At 44.3% G+C, this 24,695-nt stretch overlaps 1 long non-coding RNA gene across 1 annotated transcript in view; it reads right to left on the bottom strand.

The window, feature by feature from the left end:
* Nucleotides 1–2,439: 2,439 nt before the first annotated feature.
* LOC143961095 (uncharacterized) overlaps nucleotides 2,440–24,695 on the bottom strand; it is a 76,694-nt gene continuing 54,438 nt past the window's right edge. Inside the window, exon 3 of the long non-coding RNA XR_013270406.1 lies at nucleotides 2,440–2,506. This is a non-coding gene — a long non-coding RNA (uncharacterized LOC143961095). The remainder of the gene's footprint in view (nucleotides 2,507–24,695) is intronic.

Genomic DNA, 24,695 nt, shown 5'->3' with positions numbered 1-24,695 from the left:
ATAGCCACTCTGCCCCATTGATTTCAATGGGGAGCAGTGGTGGAGGAGCGGTAAACACACCGCTCCTTCATCGCTCCAAAGAAGCTGCTGGCAGGACTTTTCCTGATGCCCTGCCAGTGCACCGCTCCAGTGTGAAAGCCCTCGCACAACGGAGCAGCTGTTTGAGGGCGGATTGCAGGCGCTATTTTTAACGCTATAGCCCCTGCAAAACGCCCTCAGTGGGAAAGGTATTTTCTCTTAGAGAAATTGCAAAGAATGCCAAGATGTCAGTGAGTAAAGTTTTATACACCATCATACATCGCATGAAAATTGGAGATAACTGACAGAAACAGGTGTGGGAGGCCCAAAGCCACATCAAAATCAGAAGATAAAAAAGCGACTTGGCTGGGCTACATAAGGAGTTTAGGACAGATGAATCAAAATAGAATGAAATAGCTGGCTCATTGCACAGCATTTGTGTATACTTTTAACTGAAATAATGTTTCCTTGGTGTGTGACATTTAATAAATTAATAATGGAGGGAGGAGTATGATGGTCTGGGTCTCTTACGTTGGATCCAGAGTCAGCAACTTGCACAGAATGACTGGTATCCTCAAGTAAAAGACATACTGGAGCCGTGCAGCACTATCTAGTCCAGTGATTCTCAACTAGGGTTCCGTGGAATCCTAGGGTTCCTTCAGAGGTTGTAGGGGTTCCTTCAGCATTGGGAAATTTTTGCCTCTCAGATAAGTTCCCACCAACACCATTGATCTTTTTAGCTATCTGTAAGGAGGTAATTCTTCCCAATGACCACAAGTGTAAGGACCATTCGTCCCACTGACCATCACACTAATGTATCATGAGTTGTAGATCTCTAATTTTTAGAAGGGGTTCCCCAACACCAAAAAACTATTTCAAGGGTTCCCCTGTGTTGAAAAGGTTGAGAAAGACTGATCTAGTCTATACCTAATGGGTCAGGGGTTCATCCTAAAGCATGATAACCCAAAATATACTGTACTTAGGTGGACATAAGACTTTAAAAGTCAGTAATGTAGCAGGGTTACTTTTAGGTAACTTTTTTTCCCATACCCATATTGTATGGATGGTCATATGAGCACAGGCTCATTGTGTTTTCTTGCCTGTGTGTCTTGCTCCTCTGTTTCACTTGAATTCATGGTCTTCAGACGCCTGTCCTTTGGAATAACATTAGCTGCAGGCCCAGATAGAGACCTGAAATATTTGAAACTTGTGGAAAGGCAGAGGGAATAGATAATGTGACAAAATGGGGCTCTGAGAGTCTTAGGGGACAGAGAGAGTTACGGATTAGTTTTAGCTTTAGCTTTCACCACTTGCTCTGACATTCTCCGGGTCTCAAATGGTTCGGGGAAATATTAAATTGTTTTTGCAGGGTTGAAAACGATTTGTTGACAGCTGAGAGCTGTAATGTTCCACACCTGTGGCTACATATAGCAGTCTCTTTCCTCGGTCTGGAGCGGTCACGTGACTCTGAGAATGCATTAAGGCACTTGTGTTGGCTTTCACCAGCCGAGAGTCCCAACATTAAACTATTGAACAGCATTAGAAACCTACAATTCTAGGCAGCTTTCCAAGCACTCTGCCATTGAGTAATACAATTAGTGAAGTTGGATGATCTTAACATGGATTTTTCTTTTTTTTACTTTACACTTGAGACTGTTTCCATCTGATCTTCAATATGGTTAGCATGTTAACACTTAAAGGGATGCATCACTTTTTTTATGTAATTGATACATAAACCCCTCTGTAAAGGTAATAATAAAAGCAACCTTTCATTTTTGATAGATGAAGTGGGTGGGCATGTCAGGGAACTCAGAGCCACGAAAAGATATAAGAAGCAAACGGGTGATTTAATCCACCAATTTCTTCTTAGCCCTTGTACACACATTCTGATGGATTATCCGACAACACGGTCCTATCGGACATTGTCCAACAGTGTGTGGGCTCCATCAGACTGTTTCCGTCGGAGTATCCGATGGACCAAGTTTTCCAGCTGGGCTATAAAATTTTCCGACAACATGATCTGATCGGACTTTGTCCGATTGTGTGTAGAGAATTCCGATCGGACAAAGTGCCACGCATGCTCAGATCAAATTCCTAGACCAAAGCTATTGGCTACTAGCCTGAACGTAGTCCCGTCCTAACGAAATTACGTCATCACGTTAAGTATGATCGGATTTTCTGACAACTTTGTCCGACCGTGTGAATGCAACAGTTTCGGACAAAATCCGTCGGACAAAATCAGACGGATTTGGTTGTCGGAATGTCCGACCGTGTGTACAAGGGCTAAGACCTGAGATAGTGTGTAGGTGATCTTTCCGTTTCAGTAACTATGGATGTTGTGTGTGTAGCTGTAAATTCCTATACAGAAATTTCACCACTGGACTTAAGCTTGGTAAAATCAGAAAATTGTATGGAAAATACCTCTTTCAAAGCGATCGTTGGTACACAGCTTTTTGAGAGCCGATCACGACAGTTCATCCGAAATTATCTGAAGGGACAAACACAAACATTTTTCTCTTATGATACTAGATTGTACAATTTTCGTTTAATCAGTACAGTTTTTATCGGTAAAAAAAAAAAAAAAAAATCGGAAGAGCAAGACCATGCATGCTTGGAAGCGAAAGAATACATTACATCACATTTGAAGTTGTATTCTGTCGTAAATCATTTTTGGAAGTTGAGTAATCTCTTAATTTTTTACGAGACTAGCATGCAAAAAACTAAAAAAAAATGGATTATCTAAGTGCAGTGCAGCAGAATCATATGATTGGTGTAGTGCTAATCAGAGATACTGACTGGTGACAGAATGTTAAAAAATAATATTTTTTATTAAATTTTTTAAACATTAAAAAAAAAAAAAAAATCACCATAGTGGGGGATGATTAGGGATTATTTATTTTATTTATTTATTTTACATTGATTGCTGATCAGGGAATTTTTTTTTCACATTGTAAAGCTACTGTGGGCAGGAGGGAAGTGGTTAATTTACTTGCTGGTGCCACCAGTGTGTATTCTCCGGAAATTCGTTTCTTCAGCTGTAAACATGTGGAAGGTACTCTTTAACTACTTACAGACCAGAAGATTTCCCCCCTTAAAGTGGATGTAAACCCAATTTATTTTTTTATTTTTAATTAAGACTTGCACCTTGTACAGTATAGGATTTCAGGTCATCTGTGCCCAGTCTGGTCTGCTCTGAGCAGTCCTCTTATCTTTTTTCAGTGAGCTAAAAGCTGACACACAGAGAAATAGGAGTCAGTTCTTCTCCCTTGCTGTGAATCACAGGTGATTTACATATCTCATGCACAAGCCTGAGAGACATTTTGTTTACTTCAGATCCCCTTCTACTTTCTTCTCCAGCTCTCCCAGGATTGGCTGCTCCACACCTCCAGTATGATTGGGCATGCCAAAGTCATGTGGTGACTTCTTTCTGGGTTTTGACTAGATGTTCGTGATCATAGCAGAAGTTCAGGAGAGTAGAGGTGGGCGGGGATTCTACGGATATCATGACTGCACCCATCGAGCTTCGGGCAACAGACCCACCCACAGAATCTGCAGTTCTTTGGGTCTCATAACAGACAGAGGGTAGACATTTGACAGGTATGTAAGAGGCATGTATATCTTTAGAAAGGAAAGGATGAGAGCGGGTTTACATCCACTTTAATGACCAGGTCATTTTTTGTGATATGGCACTGAATCTCTTTAACTGACAATTACGCTGTATCCAAACAAAATTGAATTCCTTTTTTTTTTCCACAAATACAGCTTTCTTTTGGTGATATTTGATCACCTCTGCGGTTTTTATTTTTTGCACCATAAATTAAAAAAGTGACAATTTTAAAAAAGAATAATTTTTTTACTTTTTGCTATAATAAATATAAAAAAAAAAAAAAAAAAACGAATGACTTCATCAGTTTAGGTCAATATGTATTCTACATATTTTTGGTAAAAAAAAAAAAAAAAAAAAAAATCACAATAAGTGTATATTGATTGGTTTGCACGAAAGTTATAGCATCTACAAAATAAGGGACAGATTTATGGCATGTTTTATCTTTTTTTTTTTTTTTTTTTTGCTAGTAATGTCCACAATCTGCAGTTTTTAGCAGAACTACGACATTGTGGTAGACAGATCGGACACCTGACACTTTTTTGGGAACATTGACATTTATACAGATATCAGTGCTATAAAAATGCATGGATTACTGTGTAAATGTCACTGACAGGGAAGGGGTTAACACTAGGGGGCGATAAAGGGGTTAAATGTGTTCCCTGGGAGGTGTTTCTAATTGGGGGGGGATCACTAGAAAACCGCAGATCTCTCTCTACTACCCTGTCAGAATGGGGATCCGTCTGTTTACATTGATTCCCTTTCTGGCTCTCTTTCCCACAATCGGGGTGGCCGGAGGACATCGAGACCCCCGCCATGCAGCGTGCACGTGCGTGCCTCCGGCAGTGTGCGTGTGCCTGCTATGGCTCTTGAAGGAGCCGGTGTACACCTACGCGATTTCTGGGAACAAGCCGACCAGCCTCTGTATAATGTTTGGCAAGTGGTTAAAGTGTATCTAAAGACATTTTTTCGTTGGGATGAACCAGATAAGGGTTAGGACCTCAGTCAGATTTGTATTGCTGTCTGTGTCCCTACTGTTGGAGTTCATCCTATTTCGTCTTGGTCACCATTGCTACCAGGACTAAAAATGAGGGAAATTCCAAAATTATCACCAGAATTGAAAGAGGGGAACTCCTCTAGTGGGGACTTTTCTTCTGGTGACAACTGTCCGAGAGGATTTCCCTTACTTTGAAGGGATTTCCTTTCACTTCGCGCTGCGTCTGCAAGAGAGGAAGTATAGGGAAATCTCAGTAGGGCGCACACCAAAAAAAAAGGAAAAGTCTTAAAGTGGTTGTAAACCCTTACAAACCACTTTGACCTACAGGTAAGCCTAGATTAAGGCTTACCTGTAGGTCCAAGCAATATCTCCTAAACCTATATGGTTTAGGAGATATTTGCCCGAAAACAGGCACCGCTGTCTACGGTGCATGCACCGTAGACAGCGGCGCGCAGGCGCACTGAGCGCGGCATTCTCAGCGACGGAGCTACCGCGCGTGTCGGCTCCCGTGCGCATGCGCGGGAGTGACGTCATCGCGGCTTCGCCGAATGACAGCGGCGGAGCTGCGAGACCCCACCAAGATGGATGCGGCGGACTACAGGGGACAGCGGTGACTTCCCTGGCTCCTGTGTCAAGTAAGTGACACATAATGGGCTACTATGCGATGCGATGCGATGCATAGTAGTCCATTATGCTTTCCCTTTGCAGGGAATGAAAGAGGAAGTAAACTCATCAGGGTTTACTTCCTCTTTAATATATCCCTCAAACCTTTAGCTCCATGTTACAATGTTCAGCATAAAAAGTAAGTGACTTTACAAAGAGAAAGCTTTAAACATTTAGGTTTTTCATTATCTAAATGCATTTCATTAGCAATGTATTGTAGCAACATTATAGAAATCGGGGCCCAAGCAAAGGACTTAAAAATATACGTCATAAAGGGATACACGTCATATACTCCAATTTGGAACAATAGTAGTTATACAGAACTGTAGAAACTGGTAGGGTTTGAATTTTGGAGGCAAAAGAGATTAATGTACATGATACAGTTATTTCAGGAAGAGGAGATGAAAACCTTTAGTGAATTAATAAATGAATATAATATCCCAAACCAAAGATTTTTTTCAATTTTTACAGCTCAGGCATGCATTAAAAGCACAGGGTCGATGGAATGAATTGAAGTTTAATAAATCAGTGGTAATAGCCTTGCTCAATAATATAGAAAGAAAAAAGGGTTTGATATCACAATTCTATGGTATATTATATGAGAAAACTCAAGGTGCTGTGTATATATACCTGCAAGATCAGCTTGGGCTGATTTCTGATGAACAGTGGGCATTGGCACTGTCGGCAATACCTATGGCCTCTCTATCTCCAACTCAAAATTTAACACAACTATTCATTCGACATAGAGTACATTATACCCCAGAGAAATTATTTAAATGGAAACGAAGGGACACAGACCAATGCCTTAGATGTAAAGGGAGGGCAGCCAATTTAATACACATGATATGGAGATGCCCTAAACTCCATCGCTATTGGTACGAGGTGGTATCTACAATTAATAATGTATAATTATTAATTATAATTAATAATGTATTTCAGATTGAGATGTCTCCGGGGGGATGTATCTTGGGTATTATGGATGTACTAAGAACCCCCGGGGGAATACACGGTATCTATAAATAGAAGTTTATTTCAAGCTCGTAAGCTTATAGCACAAAAATGGTTGTCACCATATCCACCTACAGTAGCAGAATGGAAAATACAAGTTAGGCCGCGTACACACGGGCGGACTGTTCGCCCAACCTTGTCCGCTGAACAGTGTTTGGGCGGACAGTCCGCCCGTGTGTGGGCTTTCAGCGGACAGTTTCAGCGGACAGTTGGACGGACAAAGTCTTTCGGAAATTCCGAAAAACTGTCCGCTGAAACTGTGTTTGAGCGAACAGTCCGCCCGTGTGTAGGCTACTTTCGAAATGAGCAAACTGTTCCCGCTCGGAAAGTCCGCCCATTTCCAGCGCGTGTACAGGTAGGGGGGGCCCGCGAAGGAGACGTCGCGGGCTCCGCCGTCTGGAATGGGCTTAAAGGGGAACCCCAACGCCGGAAAAAATCGGCGTGGGGGTTCCCCCAAAGTCCACACCAGACCCTTGTCCGAGCACGCTACCCGGCCGGCCAGGAAAGGGGGGCGAGCGAGCGAGCGCGCCCCCTCTCCTGAGCCGTACCAGGCCGCGTGCCCTCAACATGGGGGGGTGCCTTGGGGAAGGGGGGGCGGCGCGGCCCCCCCACCCCAAAGCACCTTGTCCCCATGTTGATGAGGACAAGGGCCTCTTCCCGACAACCCTGGCCGTTGGTTGTCGGGGTCTGCGGGCGGGGGGCTTATCGGAATCCGGGAGCCCCCTTTAAGAAGGGGGCCCCCGGATACCGGCCCCCCACCCTATGTGAATGAGTATGGGGTACAATGTACCCCTACCCATTCACCTGTGAAATAAAGTACAAAAAAAAACACAACACAGGGAAAAAATATTTTATTGCACAGCTCCGGGGGTCTTCCGTCTTCGGGGGTCTTCTCGCCGGACTCCTCCGCTATCTGTGTGTAGCTCTTTTACTAGCGGAGGAGTCCGGCTTTCTTCCTCCCCGCCGCCGGCCTCTTCTCCCGACTTCGGGGGTCTTGTCCCCCTCTTCGGTTCTTCTGCCGGGCCACCGCGCCTTCTTCTAGCTCTTTTGCAGGCGGTGGCCCGGTCTTCTGTTGCCGCTGCCTTCCGTTCTTCTGTCGCCGCCTTCGGTTCTTCTGCCGGGCCACCGCGCCTTCTTGTAGCTCTTTGACAGGCGGTGGCCCGGTCTTCTGTCGCCGCTGTCGCTGTCGCTGTCGCCGCCTTCCGTTCTTGTTCTTCTTCTTGTTCTTCTTGTTCTTCTCCAGGAGATGTTGACACGTCGCTCTCTCCGGCCGGAATGCCAGAGCCGCGCTGTGCGGTCACTTATATAGTGACAATGGGGCGGGGTCACATGGTATATGTCACATGGGTTGGTCAAAGTTTTAAGCCTCATACACACGATAGGACTTTGTACAAACTTTCCAGTGGATTTTTGTACAAAGGGCGTCGGCCGAGATCTTGTATTGCATACAAACGGCAGGACTTTTTCAGCCAACTTTCACCAAATCACGTGGTTTTTCTGCTCTTTACCGCCACCTTTGGTCAACTTCTGTATTGTTGTCTGATCTTTTGCATTGGTTCTGAGCATGTGTGTTTGTACTTTGTACAAAAGTCTGATGGTTTTCTGTACACACGATCAGACTTTGCTTCATCTGACTTTTGTTGCCAGAAAGTTTGTTCGTTCGCACAGCCAACAAAAGTCCGATGAAAACCGAAAAAGTTTGTCCGATGGATTGTACACACGGACGGATGTTGTGTCAAAACAGCTAATTTGCATGCTTGTTGTCAAAAAGTCCCAACGTGTGTATGGGCCTTAACACACATTGATTTAGGAAACGGAGATTGGGATGGTCTATAGAAGATCTTGCAAGTGGAGTTTCCCTTCACAGCCCTTTCTTGTCCCGTAAACATATACATGGCAGTATTTTGTAGAAAGTGCAACCATTAGAAACTCTGCAGAAGGTCACAGCGCCCTTGTCGCAAACGGAATCCAGATTACTAATGATATCTGACGAAGATGTTCCAAGCATTGTGCCCAATACAATTGTTAATTCCTTTACATTCACTTCTTCCACTTGTAATGAAATGATTAAATTCATTGTTCTATTGTTCTGGTGCGTTATTTTCCCCCCCGGAGAACCTTTTTCCAAGCGACAATACCGTCTTTCCCCATAATTTGTTGTCGCTGCATCTGAGCAGAAACAATACGCCTGGGCAAGATCGATGCAAAAGTCATATCAAGACAGCGCCTGCTGCTTCCCCCATTTTCTCTTTCGCACTTCAGCTAAACAAGAGCCTCCAACAAGAGATCAGAAGTAAAGAAAAAAAAAATAAAGAAAAATTAAGTAAATGTTAAAAAAGAAAGCGATAGAAGCTTTTTCTGCTCCAAGCGGCTGGTTTTTCAAAGCCGGAGATTTTTAGATATGCAGAAGGCACCGGAAGCAGAATTAACATCAATAGTATTTCTAAGATTTAAACTGTCGAAGATGTCTTTGTTTTCACGTCTTCATGAGATACAAAATCTTCTATATTTAGGAGAGGACCAAAGGCCACTTTATTGTACTGCGTCTCCTCTTCTTCTGTTACAAGTTTCACAAGACAAACTGCTTTTTACTGTAAACTGCTGCTCTGTAATAGCACCAAAATTACAGCAAATTCTGCTAATGTTTTGCTCTAGTCGCATTATCATTTTCTGGGCAGATCTTTCATTGGTAACAAAAAGATCTTGTGATTCTTGTCTCGGGCACCTGCAACACTTGTGATATGTAATTCTAGCTTTAAAAGATTTCACACTGATAGCTTTGCTGCATGGTAATAGTTTTGCCATAGATGCCGTTTCATTCAACGCCATCTTTAACACAGGGCAAAAGGGGCAGCTGCCCTTGGGCCCTGTCTTCACTGTGGGGCCCAAAGCAGCTGCCACTTAAAGCAGAGGTCCACCCTAAAGTGGACCTTCCGCTCATTGGAACCCTCCCCCCCCTCCGGCGCCACAATTGGCACCTTTCAGGGGGGAGGGGGGTGCACGTACCTGTACAGTACAGGTATCTGCACCCACTTCCGGCGTAGATTCTGCAGAAGGTACACCCCTTTCCGCAGAATCTACGCCCCTTTCCGAAGGTCCCCCGCTGCCTGCTGGGAAACACACAGGGATCCCAGAGGCAGCGGGGACCATCCTTATTGCGCAGCGCGACTCGCGCATGCGCAGTAGGGAACCGGGAAATGAAGCCGAAAGGCTCCACTTCCTGATTCCCATACCCAAGATGGCGGCGGCAGCACCCGAGAGACGATCGAGAGATCGGCTTCGGGTGCCGACATCGCGGGCACGCTGGACAGGTAAGTGTCATTATTTTAAAAGTCAGCAGCTGCAGTAGTTGTAGCTACTGGCTTTTAAAAAAAAAAAAAAAAAAAACGGCGGACTCCCGCTTTAAGCCCAGCTCTAGCCCACGTATTCCTTTATTTTATTTTTTGTTTGCAATCAAAATACTTGATAAAAAGTAGTTTTTTTTTTTTTTTTTTTCAAAAGCGGGCAAATCATTCAGGGACAGTTTCTCGGCTAATAGGCAAGGGATTGTCAAACACAGGCCAGAGGGAGTTGGGCAGTGCCCCAAAAGGACATGTACAAATGCAAAAATACTTTTTTAAACCATTGTTCAAATCAAACTACGATAATAATAGACTAGAGGTTGAGAGCGAAAAACTCAACAATAATTTCTGTCTGCTTTCAGGGGACTCCTCAAAGCGAATAACCCCAAAAGCATAGGTAACCACACAAAAATGACAAATTACAGTAGGAATGATAACACTTCAATAGATTAATCACCAACTCTACTTAAAGAGGAAGTAAAGGCAGTTGAAAAAATAAAATAAAAAAAAGGAACCTGCAAGGCAAAGGCATAATGAGCTAGTATGCATAGGGTCGCAAGAAATGATAGGCCACAGTACATCAGGTGTGATCAACTTTGTATGATTTGCACCACAGCTTGTAGACTTTCTAACTTTCACAAAGACCAAATAATATCCACCAATTTGGGTTATTTGTACCAGAGATATGTAGCAGTATAAATTGTGGCCCAAATTTATGAAGAAAAATTAATAAATTTGCAAAATTTTATCACAAAGAACATTTTTTTTTGTTTCAAAATTTTCGGTCTTTTTTCATTTGTAGCGCAAATAATAAAAAAACCCAGAGGTGATCAAATACATCAAAAAGAAAGCTATATTTGTGGGGGAAAAAAAAAAGGACAAAAAATGAATTTGGGTACAGTTTTACATGACTGAGTAATTGTCATTCAAAGTGTGAGAGCACCGAAAGCTGACAATTGGTCCGGGCAGGAGGGGGGTTTAAGGGCCCAGTTGTCAAGTGGTTAAAGACGGGCTTTGTTGACATCCCTTCTGGCTTCGGCTCCTGCTTGTAGTTCCACTACTTTGATCCCCGACTTCTGGCTTGGCTGACTATCCGTTCAGGTTCCTGAACTCTGGCTATTTTTACTTTTATTATTAAACAAGTGTGATTTAATTGTACTTCTGTCTTGGTCTGATTGCATGGTTTCTGACAGTAGGCGAAAGGCCATGAATTCAGAAGATGCAGTCAGTCAATCCACTTGTTGGTAATATTTTTTCCAGATTGGATGAACTGGATCACCGCATCAATCAGTTCGCCATGGCGTTACAAACGCTCCAGAGTCGCACGACTCATCTGGAATCTCCCACTGTGGCCGCCCCAATACAACCTGAGTTGCAGGCCAACCCTGCTGCTGCTTCAGTCTCTTTGCAGGCACCCGCTTTGAGTATTACCTCTATAAGAGGGATGTCTGGTTCCACTCTGCTTCCCCAGCTATTTGGGGGCGATCCAGTCCAATGCAGTGGGTTTCTCAACCAGGTTGGGATATGCTTTGAGATGCTAATCCAGGCATTTCTCACGGACAGAAGCAAAGTAGGTTTTGCGATATCTTTGCTTTCTGAGAGAGCCTTGGCCTGGGCAAACCCTCTATGGGAGACGCAAAAACCTGTTGCCCTGAGTTTGTGGCTTTGTTTAAAAGAGTATTTGACATTCCCGCATACTCCACTTCTGCTGCCAAGTGCCTCATGTCCATCGAACAGAGTATGATAACTGTTGCCCGCTACGCCACAGAATTCCATACTCTGGCAGCAGAGGTTGCGTAGAACAATGAGGCCCTTATGGCTGCTTTTTCTCATGGTCTCTCGGATTCCATCAAGGATGAGATAGCAGCCCGAGATATACCCACTGAGCTGGAGAAGTTGATCACGTTTGCCATACTCATTCACTCCAGACTCAGAGAAAGACTTAAGAAATGCTTGCGGAAGCCTCCTGTACGTTTGTCTCTGAGCTTTGCAGTCCGACCCATGCCTCCCTCACCTCCCATGCCTCCTGGTACCAAGTCAGACAGTGATGGTGAACCCATGCACTTGGTTTTCACGCGTCTCTCTGTGGTTGAGAGAACCTTTAGGAGGAGGGAGGGATTGTGCCTTTATTGAGGCCAGGCTGGTCACTTTTTGAAGTCTTGTCCTATCCATCCAGCACAACACCCAAACCTTGAGGTCCTGTCTTGGACAGACCTTAGGTGGCGTTGTTTCATCCCCAGTTATCCAGAAGGATAAGCCCCTGGTTTCGGTCACCCTTTCATGGGCTGAGTCATCTGAGATACAGGGTCTAATAGACTCTGGGGCTGCAGGCCTGTTTATTGATGCAGCCTTTTTTAACAAAGCACTCGATTCCACTGCAGCTGCATGACACTCCATTTGCCATTGAGGCTCTTGATGGGAGTCCGCTACAGCCTGCCCATGTGACTCATGAGACGGTTCCGTTGTCCATGGCAGGGGCTCTTCACCATGAGATAATCCAATTCCAAGTTATTTCCTCACCTAAGTTTCCGCTGCTTATTGGTTATCCTTGGTTACAGAGGCACAACCCTTCTTTTGATTGGCTCCATGCTGAGGTTCTCTCCTGGTCACCACAATGCAGTGAGACGTGCTTCCAGAAGGTAGCCAAAGTCCTGTTCACCTATTCACTCTCCCTGCTGGAGGAGCACCGCGATTTTAGCAATGTCTTTCAAAAAGTTCAACCAGGTAGTTTGTCTCCAAACGAGCCCTATGATTGTGCAATTGACCTTCAACCTGGTGCTATACCCCCTCGTGGCCGGGTTTACCCTTTGTCGGTCCTGGAGGTTAAGGCCATGGAGGAGTATAATTGCAGACGCACTTTCTCAAGGTTTCATCCACAAATCCTCATCTCCTTGCTGGTGCTGGTTTCTTCTTTGTAAAGAAGAGTGGTGAACTCAGACCTTGTATTGATTATAGGGGTCTCAATCGTTTCAGGATTAAGAACGCCTATCCGATTCCGTTGATTACAGAGTTATTTGACAGCCTCAAGAGAGCAACGGTTTTCACAAAGCTTGCTTTTCTTTTATGTTTACTTTGATTCTTATTCATTTCTTTCGTTTATCTCTTAGTTTATCTCTTTATGCTTACTTTTCTGTATAATACATTAATGCATCAACCATGAATATAATTGGTGCTATGCTTTTGCAGTACCTCCATATCAATATGACTTTATGGTCCAGAGCAATATCTTCCTCACCCCATGTCATAAGCAGCCTGCTGAATACCTCTTGATCAAAATACGCATCTTGGCACCCCTGCATATCCCAACATGAAAGCACCATTGAAAATGGACATAATGATGTTGTATATGTCCCCCCCCCCTTTTTCTTTTTTTTAAAAATTCTTTTAGGAGGCATGGCTTCACACCACACGACAGAAGATAAAAGGGCTTGGTGTGCGTTAGTCCCCTCCTCGTCAAGACAAAGCTATGCCACTTATTGTTGCGAAACACGTTGACGTCATGGCGGTCATGTGACGCACCTATACAATCCCCCATTCATCAGGCATTGGGAGAGCAGAAGCCTGACTGACGGCCAAAAGAGCTCACGGATCCGCCTGGAACTTTTCACAGCATACTGAGCGATCATTGCATGAATCCTCCGTAATCATTAAGCAGTAGTGTCTCTCTACATAACCATGGATGGCTTGAGATACACAGTATGGATTTCACGATTATGGCCGTAAGAATGGAAGGTACTCGTATCACCGGATACAAGATCTGGTAACGTAGGATTGCCTCCTTGCCTCAAGCCCTGCTTCAGAACGGTCATGCACCTTTGCAATTGCCTATTTTTTCTTCTTACTAATTTGACCTACAATTTTCCATTAAGCGGAACCCTGTTCTATTGCGGTCAGAACCTCTGAGCATTGCTAGCTGTTGACATCCATGTGTGACTGATTGAGATATATATATATATATATATATATATATATATATATATATAAATACATCTGGCATATCAGTGAATCGGAAGAATTGCACACATGCAGGCTTTCATCTTGTGATCTAACAATGTTTACCGCCTAGGAACCAGCAGTCAATCCAGTACATATAATCAGAGGTCAACGATCTATTGTTCATCAGTCAGTGATCAGTAGCCATCTCAGAAGCAACTCTGGTGCATGTATTTTGTGGTCATCATTAGATGCAGAACATTACCCAATCTTTGCAGGACTTACTTAAGTGACAGAAGTAACTTCCACACATCTTCATCTGATCACTGTATATGCCTGTCCGAAATATATGAACTTAGAGGCTTTATGCATTGATTTACAGCTTGCAATCCCATACCAGGAGCCCCAGCACTAGATACCTCCCATCTAGCATACAGCAGGCTTGCCGAATTTACTGCTTTCCCATACCCCCAGGAGCCATACACACAGATCGCCTTAATAGGATTTCTCATTTGTGAATTCCTTTATCAGCCACACTCAATAAGCGGTATTTACCGCTGACGATTTCTGTGTTTATGGTAATCTGGCGTCCGGACCTTTAGTTGTCATTTGTCTTTACATGTCTGTATGTCCATTGTCAGTGTTCCACACTCTACTTTAGTAGTGTGGGACTTTATAAACTATAACCAGTGTAGATGTAACCCCATTTCTCAGTATTCGGAGCCATGTTTTTATTCCTTATGTTGAATAAACTTTTATATATTTTTACCAGAACCTAATATTGCCCTTTGCTTTACCTCTCGGGGTTCCCTCATCTACGGTTTCCCCACTTTTTTTTCTGTCTAGTCTGCTTGGCTACAGCAGCAACACCTGACTAGGTGAATGGCATTGGGACTGAATTAATCAACATAAATGGTAGAGGCGCCATCAGTGGACCTGTCACCCTCTTGTCTTGTATTTGTGTCTGATATGAATAGCAGCATATCATCGGCAAATAAGCCACACGCTTTGCCACCGCTTTCAATGTCATGTGTATATTGGGGTTGGATCTAATGACTATCACCAATGTCTCAATAGCTATTATGAAGAGGAGTGGCGAAAGAGGACACCCCTGCCTAGTTTCTCCCCATATATGCAAAAGGTCTGATGTACGACCATACCCAATAATATTAGCCAATGGTGTTGAGTATAAAGCACTCCTTAGATTAGGACATTTCGGTCCACAGTTCCATTTCCTCAGTATATGAAACAGATAAGGCCTGGAGGATATAGAGTCAAAAGCCTTATGCAGGTCCAGTGACAAGAGCATGCCCCGCTTGGCAGCCACTCCATCCCAGTTAGAGCGCAAAACAGAGATTAGATTGATTGCCTCGTCTAATCTGATCTGCGGCCTCCCTGGAATGAATCCAACCTGGTCAATGTGACTATATTGTGATAGGAATTTATTGAATCGATGCGCATATGGTTTGGTCAGGAGTTTCAGGTCATTATTGATCAGGGATATTGGGCGGTAATTGACCACATCAGTATGGTCCCTGTCTGGCTTAGGGAATAAACATATATTAGCTTTTTTAGAGTCTGCGTCAAGGGCCACGCCATCCCGTATTGCCATAAAGAACTGGAGGAGATGAGCTCTGCTTTAGTGATCTGCTTCTCAAAAATTTCCAGATGGGAGTCTGAGTGGGAAGAGTGAGATGCTTAAGAAAATTGTCTATGGCTCCAGTTGATGCATTCTCATGCTCACCATACAGTGAAGAGTAATAGTCATGAAACAAATCCATTACGGTCTGTGGATTCTGTGTCATAGTGGCATTCGCACGCCTAATCTTGGGTTGTACCATTCGGCGAAATCGAGGCGTTAGATTACGAGCTTACTGGGTACCTGGTTTTTCTTTGAGCATGTAAAAGGAAGCCCAAGTCCACCTAAGATTCTTTTCTACCCTAGTCGTCAGACAAAGATTCAGTTCCAGCCGGATAGAGTATTTAGTCTCTAATGTCCAAATTTGGGTTTTGTTTATTCCGGTTCAATAGGTCAGACAGCTCTTTTTCTTTATCGTGAATAACAGTATTCAAGTTCTTCTTGAGATGAGATGCTATTTGAATTAGATGACCCCTGATTGTTGCTTTGTGAGCTGCCCAGTTGATCACTGGAGAGGTGTCCTCAGGGTTATTGGAGGCAAAATATTCTTTAAGTTGTTCTACAACAAAGCAGACTGCTGGATTACCGCTAAATTCTGCCTTCCTCCTTTTGCATATCCATCATATTTGGTGAGATTATCTGGATTTTTATCCCATGAATATAGGTGATTTGGAGGAGGAAGATGATTACAAGCGGCAAAAGAGCAGAAGATAGCGGAGGAGCCCGGCAGAAGAACCAGAGACCTAGAGAAGAGGCTGGAGAGCAGGAGAAGAACCGGACACCGGGAGAAGAGTCCGGAGGGAGCGGAGAAGTCAGAAGAGACCCCCAAAGTCAGAAGAAGACCCTAATAAATTACTTTTTTGACACTTTTTTTACCCCAGGTAAATGGGTAGGAGTACGATGGACCCCATACTCATTCACATAGGGTGGGGGGCCGGATTTTGATAAGCCCTCCGCCCGCAGACCCTGGCAACCAACGACCAGGGTTGTCGGGAAGAGGCCCTTGTCCCCATCAGAACACAACAGCTTAGTGGGGGGAGATTGCTGTACTTTCTTTGCACAGCGGCTCTGACCAGAGCTGACAGTGTTTTTTTCCTTCAACCCACTGATGTAAACGGAATAAAAAAAACATAGTTTGTACCAAACTCACACAGGACCCTTTTTTTGGTCCGCAGCAGAATCGGATCGCATGGGTGTTCACACCATGCGATCCGATTCCTGTCCGAGTTTGCAGATCGCACTGCGATATGCGAACTGATCTGGGGGTGTCATTAAGATTTCCCTGACACTCCCAGCAGTTCGCATAGGGCAGTGTGAACTGCCGCCGGGGGAGGCATGCGATGCGGGAACCCGCAGTAGATTCGCAGCGTTCCCGCATCGCTGCAGTGTGAACCCAGTCTTAAACACAAGTCTTGTGGGATAACAGGTAACTTCACAGACCTCCAGCTCAAACCTCTCAGTACAGAAATAACCCCCAGATCAGAATACTCATTACAGGTTTTATTACCAACTTCTGTGTCTTCCCTTCTCAATAACAATTATTTCTAAATCCCGGCGTCACAGGGACAAGAAGTGAGATAAAATCTTTCCAAGTCACGGTTAGCAATTAAAACTTAATACAAATTTTACAATTTCCAAAAAAGTTTTTGATACAGTTTGGCTTTAACCCCCCCTATACTAAACAGCTACCACCTGCAGTTCTCTTTCATTAGAAGCCACAGCTTCAGTACCTTACAGGGGAAATGAGAATTGTACTATGTCTGACCAAAGGGGCTAAAATTCATATAAAACTAATAATTTAGGACAAGTCCCTTTTCAATGTCGCCTTTTGATGATTTGTCCCGGAGAGAGCAGGTGGACTAATTTTTTGATCTCAACTTCTAATAACAGTTTACTCAGAGAGGCCTCCCGCCTGCTTACACTCTGGCGTTGGGAAGCTCCGTACAGATGGGATCCGGTATGGAGTAGGATTGTGGCTGCAATGAGCCAGGATCATTAGGCTGTGATTAACAAGCTTTTATGAGCGATCGTTCGCCGTGGCTCTGATAATTAGGCATGCATGCTGTTTTTCTTTTCTGCAAAGTATTTCAAAAGACGAGTCGCAATACCTTTTATCACCTCATTACCAGCCCCTCTCATATCACTAACGTGCGATAAATAATAAGAGGATCAGGTCTTGTTTGAGGCGTAAATCTGTCACACTTGGGTTATGGCGTTTTCTAAATTGATTCATTGCATGCTATATATATGTGTATCTTTTAAATTTGAGATTATCGCATATTTCACGGGTATTGCCGTGTTTTGCGTTTATGGCGGCTTATGAGTGGCATAGAAAGAACCTTGGAGGTGTGCGGGATGACAGCATGTAGAAATGTCACTTCAAAATGACTTGCACAGATCATCATCACATGTGAGTTTTGATACTCACTGCCACGCTATCGACCTAAAACAGAAGGAAAAACAAAGATTTGATTTCCCACAGTGAGAACAGCCACTGCGCACCTAAAAATATCTTGATTTGTTCAGCCAATTTTGGTGTTCTGTTTGTCGCAACATGGCCTCCTGGCATTTGCTTAAACCGCTTCACCAACCTCCCAGGGGTGCATAAGGTATGTAAAACTGCTGCCTATAAAAATCCAAATGGATAAGGAATGGAAACACTCTGGATAGCCGCACTCCGGATTGAATAAAAAGTGAATCGTCCCTTTATTTTTCTCAAGTAAAAGCTTCACATCACACAAGTCACAGCAACAAAGGAGAAAAATAGAACAAAAAAAAATTACTGACGCGTTTCACGCTAAAACTAGCACTTACTCATAGCTAGAGTATAAAAAGCCAGAATGGCTGCCAATAGGCATATGCAGGGCTGGACTTACCATTGGGCTTGACTGGGCTCAAGTCCTTGGGCGCCGCCCAATAGGGGGCCCCACCGAGATACATAGCCGAGTGTACTCGGCTCCGCTCCTCTCACAGTCACGCCCAGTCCCTATGTTATGATGGACATAACACAGGGACTGGGCGTGATTGTGAGCCGAGCCAAGTACACTCGCCTACTCTCGGCTCCGCTCGGGACTGCGAGAGGACCCTCAGCCGCCGAATGGACCCTTAGCCACCGAGAGCTGCCAAGAGCCGCTGAGAGGACCCCAGAGCCACCGAGATAAAGAAGACTCTGTATCTCGGCAGCTCCATTTTTAAACTTCATGACTGCAATGACAAGGCTGCAAATGACACTGGGGCAAGGCTGCAAATTACAAGGCTACACTGACAAGGCTGCAATGACACTGGACAAGGCTGCAGATGGATGGGCAAGGCTGCAGATGGACACTGATAAGGCTGCATTGATGGGCATTTAAATGTAAGTTTTTTCCTTAAACTTCCCTCCTAAAAGTTTTTTTTTTTTTTTTTTAAAGTGTAAGTAAACTCCCCTATCGTTTTCATCCACGGAAGCTGCCATCTTTGCCTCTGTTTAATCTTCAGCTGCCACGGTGCTGCACATGTGATCCGTTATGACACCAGTCATTGGATGGTTTGACAGTTTGGTTGAGAGCACAGCCAATGTGCAGTTAGCATTCCCGGCATGCTGTTTTTTTAAACTGTTTAAATCGATGGGTTTACTTCCACTTTAAAATTCTAAACTTGGGGTGCGTGTTATATGCCAATACAGTATTGTATAGAAGGTAGGGCCCGAAAGTGATACAAGCCCAGGGGCCCCCACCACCCTAAGTCCTGCCCTGGGCATATGTGCGACTCATAAGGCAGTCTGATCTGAAGTTTCAGCTGTTGCGAAGGGGCGTTTGAGCAAGCACAGCTGTGACGGAAGTAATTGTAGACTCAGAAAACAAATGTCACACTTTTCAAGATAAAGCAGCCATGTGGGAACCGACAGCAGAAAAAAAAAAATGAAAAGAGGTAGGTAGGTAGCAACACTCCAACTGCTCATTTGAAACAGTTGAATTTGAAGTTTTTATTTTTCCATATTCAATTTTCTCATTGGTATTACTAAAAATTCTTCTTCTTCTATTCTGCATAACCAAGCTTAAGTTTCTTTACAACAGAAAAAAATGATGCAACTCACTTTTAGCATGTACTAAATAATTACAGCAAAACATCTTTCTGAAACTGTCATTAAAACTCTCTTATCAAGTGCAGAGTCTGTCAGCTTTCAGTTTGGTAATCTGCATGGATGAAGAAGATGAAGGCGATGCGCCATCATTCTGAGGAATCTGATCTGACTTTGAAGATCAGAAAGTCGTCTTTAAACTAGCGGGAAGGCAAGAAGCCTGATGCCCTGGTTTAGTAAATTCAGGAAGTATTTTACTTATTTTGATAGCTATTAAAGGAAAGCAGCTGGAGGACAGAAGCCCAGGAGAGCACTACTTGGGGTAATGCTTCTTTTACTCCTCTTCCAGCAAATGAAGTTCGAGATCCACCCTGGATGCAAGAGACTAAGCCCTTGTACACATGGTCGGACATTCCAACGGAAAATGTCCGATCGGACCGTGTTGTCGGATAATCCGACTGTGTGTGGGCTCCATCGGACTGTTTCCGTCAGAATATCCGACGGACAAAGTTTTAGCCCTTGTACACACGGTCGGACATTCCGACAACAAAATCCATCGCATTTTGCCCGAAACTTGTGTTGCATACACACGGTCGGACAAAGTTGTTGTAAAATACGATCATTCGTAACGGGATGACGTTATTTCGTTACGACGGGACTACGTCCAGGCTAGTAGCCAATAGCTTTGGTCTAGGAATTTGATCTGAGCATGCGTGGCCCTTTGTCCGATCAGAATTCTCTACACACAATCGGACAAAGTCCGATTAGATCATGTTGTCGGAAACTTTGTCTAAAACTTTGTCCGTCGGATATTCCGACCGTGTGTACAAGGGCTTAGAGCTGGGCTATAAAACTTTTCGACAACATGATCTGATCGGACTTTGTCCGATTGTGTGTAGAGAATTCCGATCGGCATGCTCATATCAAATTCCTAGACCAAAGCTATTGGCTACTAGCCTAAACGTAGTCCCGTCGTAAAGAAATAATGTCATCACGTTACGTACGATTGGATTTTCCGACAACTTTGTCCGACCATGTGTATGCAACACAAGTTTCGGACAAAATCCGACAGATTTTGTTGTCGGAATGTCCGACCGTGTGTACAAGGGCTAAGCCAGTTACACTACATCAGAGGTGATTTTCTGCAAAAAAATAAAAAACATACTGTATACTAGTGCAGCTCTAAGGCCTTGATTACAAGGCTTCCCCTTATTCTGAAAAGGCAGAGCAGGGGAGTACATATGCTGTGATCACGATGCTTTGCATCGCAGTGCAGAAAAATTGATCCCCGCTGTTGCATTCAGCAGGCTGTACCACCCTCTGAACTTTCAGCTGAATGTGGGTGCAATACACACGGTTGCAGTGAGCAGGATTTAAGGGTTGGGTGACCAGATGTCCCCATTTTCCAGGGACAGTCCCCGCATTACGGACGCTGTCCCCAGATTGGATTTGAATTTTAACTCCCCATCCCTCCCTTTTCAGCCTGACCACAGTAGCGCCCACTGTCACAGGGATTGGAGCTTTGCTTGCAGTGCAGGGTCCTGTTTTGCAGACCTGCTGTAAATTTAAGGGAGGACCGATAAATCCTGGTCCTCCTGACTCTTGACCTACGTTTCTACGTTTCTGCGTTCAAGAATGGTTTAATCCCACAAGGTAAGACAGCACTTGGGGACCTCCTGACACCATAAAAACGTAATTTCGATGAAGTCGTTACGGTGCCTAACTGTTCTTTTAACATTTGTAGTCTTATAACAGTTAGTGATTAATATTTGATTATTTATGCTTGAAGGTATGCTATTTGTTGTTACCATGCAATATTTAACTGTTTTGAATTGTTAATTTATATTGTTATTGTTGAACCAAAATTCTTTGGTAAAACTAAAATACAAAATATGCATTGACATTTTTCTCTATCTTATCTTCTTAACATTTGGAAGTCATATCCCCAAAAATTCTTAGAAATATCTTCTTTTTTTTTTAATCTCCTGGACAAATGTGAGAAATAACATACCGTATTTATCGGGGTATAACACGCACCCCAAGTTTAGGAGGGCATTTTAAAAGGAAAAAAGTTTTAGGAGGGAAGTTTAAGGGAAAAAAAAAAAACTTACATTTAAATGCCCGTCAATGCAGCCTTATCAGTGTGCATCTGCAGCCTTGTCCATCATTGCAGAATGATCAGTGTCCTTTGCAGCTTGCCCAGCATCATTTGCAGCTTGCCCAGCGCCGTTTGCAGCCTTGCCGAGTGTCATTTGCAGCTTGCCAGTGTCATTTGCAGCTTGCCCAGCGTCATTTGCAGCTTGCCCAGCGTCATTTGCAGCCTTGCAGAGTGTCATTTGCAGCCTTGCCGAGTGTCATTTGCAGCTTGTCAGTGTCATTTGCAGCTTGCCAGTGTCATTTGCAGCTTGCACAGCGCCGTTTGCAGCCTTGCCCATGTTTAAATTTCCCACCGCCGAGACAGACCGAGCGAGCGCCGCCGAAAAAGACCAAGCCGACTGCTCGGCTCCGCTCGTAGTCCCGCCTCCCTGCTGTTTCTGGAGCGAGCGCTGCCGAAAAAGACCGAGCCGACTGTACCGACTGTACTCTGTATCCAGAGTGCCCCATCCATGAAACGTACTTTTGGTGATCTGGGAACCCCTTTAGTGATGCACTAGGACATCACACTAACAAACCCGCTGCTGGCCCCTTGATCTCTCTCACATGCAGACACCCAGGGCCGGACTTACCATTGGGCTTGACCGGGCTCTGCCCTGCCCTTTTACGTTTTAAATACCGTATTTTTCGCTCCATAAGACGCACTTTTACCCCCCCCCCCAAAATGGGGGAAAGTGCCTGTGCTTCTTATATAGCAAATATTTAGCAGAGTCGCCGCCACTGCCGCTCTGTCTGCACACACACACGGGACACACCACCTACTTGGTCTGCCCTCACTCCAGCTAACCAGAAGCCGGCCCCGCCCAAGGCAATGCTGTGTCACTCCCAATCGTGGCACCGCTAGCCGGGGTGACACGACAGTCTGCTGTTAGTTTTACCAATCACGGCCATCCACCCCATGACATTTCTGGGGACACCTTCCTCCTGAGCTGCTGCGAGCCAATGGGGGTAGAGTGAGGCAGGGCCAACTGCCAGAATGAGTGGGATGGGCAGTGAGATGGAGAAGTGGCGCGTGTGTTTATAATGACGAAATATACGGTATGTATATTATGGGAGTATTTATGTGGAGATCATGCTATTTGCTTAGATAGATGGGACGAGACATGGCTAACTACACTGCTTCTCACCTTCTTTTCTTACTATTTAAATATTTTTGCTTGTATTATGACAGTGGTGTGTGCATACTGTGCTAAATATTCATAGGAACATGGGAGACACATGGGAGATCTACACTCTATGGCCTTATAAGATCCAATTACTCGCTCATCAGATTATACTCACATAAACACTGGTGCATCTTTATTTATTATAGGAATATATACCACTAGCTAACGTACTGTCCACTGGCAAATGTACATTTTATTTGTCAGGCTTCTGTATGGGTCAGAATATTTTTTTTCTCGTTTTCCTCCTCTAAAACCTAGGTGCGTCTTATGGAGCAAATAATATGGTATCTTCTTTATGTTTATGTATCATTTTGTTCTATTTAACCACTAGAGATCCGTGCTATAGCCAAATGACGGCTACAGCCGGACCTGCTTTGCCGGGACTACTCTATTGACGTCGTCCCGAGCACGAGCGGCCTGCACGCCCCCTGAGGGGCGCGCGCGCTCTGTGATCAGCGAGTCTATGAGACTCGCCTGATCACGGATCCGAGCAAGGGGGTCGATCCCGACCCCTTACCATGTGATCAACTGTCAGCCAATGACAGCTGATCATGTGACACAACAGAGCCGGTTATCGGCTATTTTTCCTCCTCGCGCTGTCAGCGCGAGGAGAAAAAAAAAAAGCAGATCACCGGCGGCCGTGATCGGGACATTAGTCCCGATCACGTCCAGCTTATCAGTGCCCACCTGCCCCCTGCCAGTGCCACCTATATAATAAAAAAGTGCCACCCATCAGTGCCCATAGTGGCACCCATCAGTGCCCACAGTGCCACCCATCAGTGCCCACAATCTGCCTCAACAGTGCTGAACCCCAGTGCCTCATATCCATGCCCATCAGTGTCATCTACCAGTGCCCAGCAGTGCCACCTATCAGAGCCACCTATCAGTGCCCATCAGTCCCATCTATCAGTGGTACCTATCAGTGCCCCTTAGTGCCACCCATCCGTGCCATCTTATCTGTGCCCATCTTTGCCCATCAGTACTGCCTTATCTGTGCCTATCGGTGCCACCTTATCTGTGCCTATTAGTGCCGCCTTAACTGTGCCTATCAGTGCCCACCAGTGCAGCCTATCAGTGCCCACCAGTGCCGTCTCATCAGCGCATTTCAATGAAGGAGAAAAATGACCTGTTTGCAAACTTTTATAACAAACTATGAAACATGATTTTTTTTTTTTGCATCTTTTTTTGTTTGTTTAGCAAAAAATAAAACTCCCAGCTGTAATTAAATACCACCAAAAGAAAGCTCTATTTGTGGGAAAAAAATTATAAAAATTTCATTTGGGTACAGTGTTGTATGACCGCGCAATTGTCATTCAAAGTGCATCAGCGCTGAAAGCTGAAAATTGGTCTGGGCAGGAGGGGGGTTTAAGTGCCCAGTAAGCAAGTGGTTAAAGTAATGTATAGAAGGTAGGGTCCAAAAGTGACTCAAGCCCAGGGGCTCCCACCACCCTAAGTCCTGCCCTGCAGACACCCCAAAGAAAAAAGAAGAAAAAAAAAATGTATGAAGAAAATTCTCCCAGCAACCAGTAAGAATCCAAACTGTCTGGTAGCGCCCCATACTTCATTACAATTACTCCCAGCTCTGATTTTTAGAAGCCAGCTCTGAAGCACTCTACCTGTCTGTGTAACGATAACTTCCATGTATAATTAGAAGCCAACAAGAGCCATAAAAGAAAACAAAAAAAAAACAAAAACAAAAAAAAAAAACGAGTGGTCCCTAATTGCGTGCTCTGCTATTGCTGTAAATCCGCTGACCTACTAAATCCTATGACTGAAGTGAGAAAATAAAATAAACGGAGCTGGATTTCATGTTAATGGCTGTACAGAAACCTTGCTTATTTTTGCCCTTTTCAAATTTTCCCTTCTTAAAGGCTGTCGCTTGTCGTTTTCCCTGGCCCCCCTCACATGTAACTCGGGGCAAGCTCTGCATTATTAATGGCATCTCTGCCTACCCCTGGCTCCCTTTATTCTTTATTTTTTAATTATAAGGCCTGGAAAGGCAGCTAGTGTATGGCCGCTGTGCAGCAGCAGCTGCAGGGAGATGTTGAGATTTGCCCGCCACTGAATTAATTAAAAACAAAATATTGCAGCAGGACTTAAATTAATGATTTC

The sequence above is a fragment of the Lithobates pipiens genome, unplaced genomic scaffold (assembly GCF_037356315.1).
Source record: "Lithobates pipiens isolate NorthernLeopardFrog02 unplaced genomic scaffold, aLitPip1_a1.2 Scaffold_11, whole genome shotgun sequence".
In the NCBI taxonomy this organism is placed as follows: domain Eukaryota; kingdom Metazoa; phylum Chordata; class Amphibia; order Anura; family Ranidae; genus Lithobates; species Lithobates pipiens.
The sequence above is the reverse complement of the archived record's forward strand: the minus strand, read 5'-3'. Positions and strand labels throughout refer to the sequence as shown.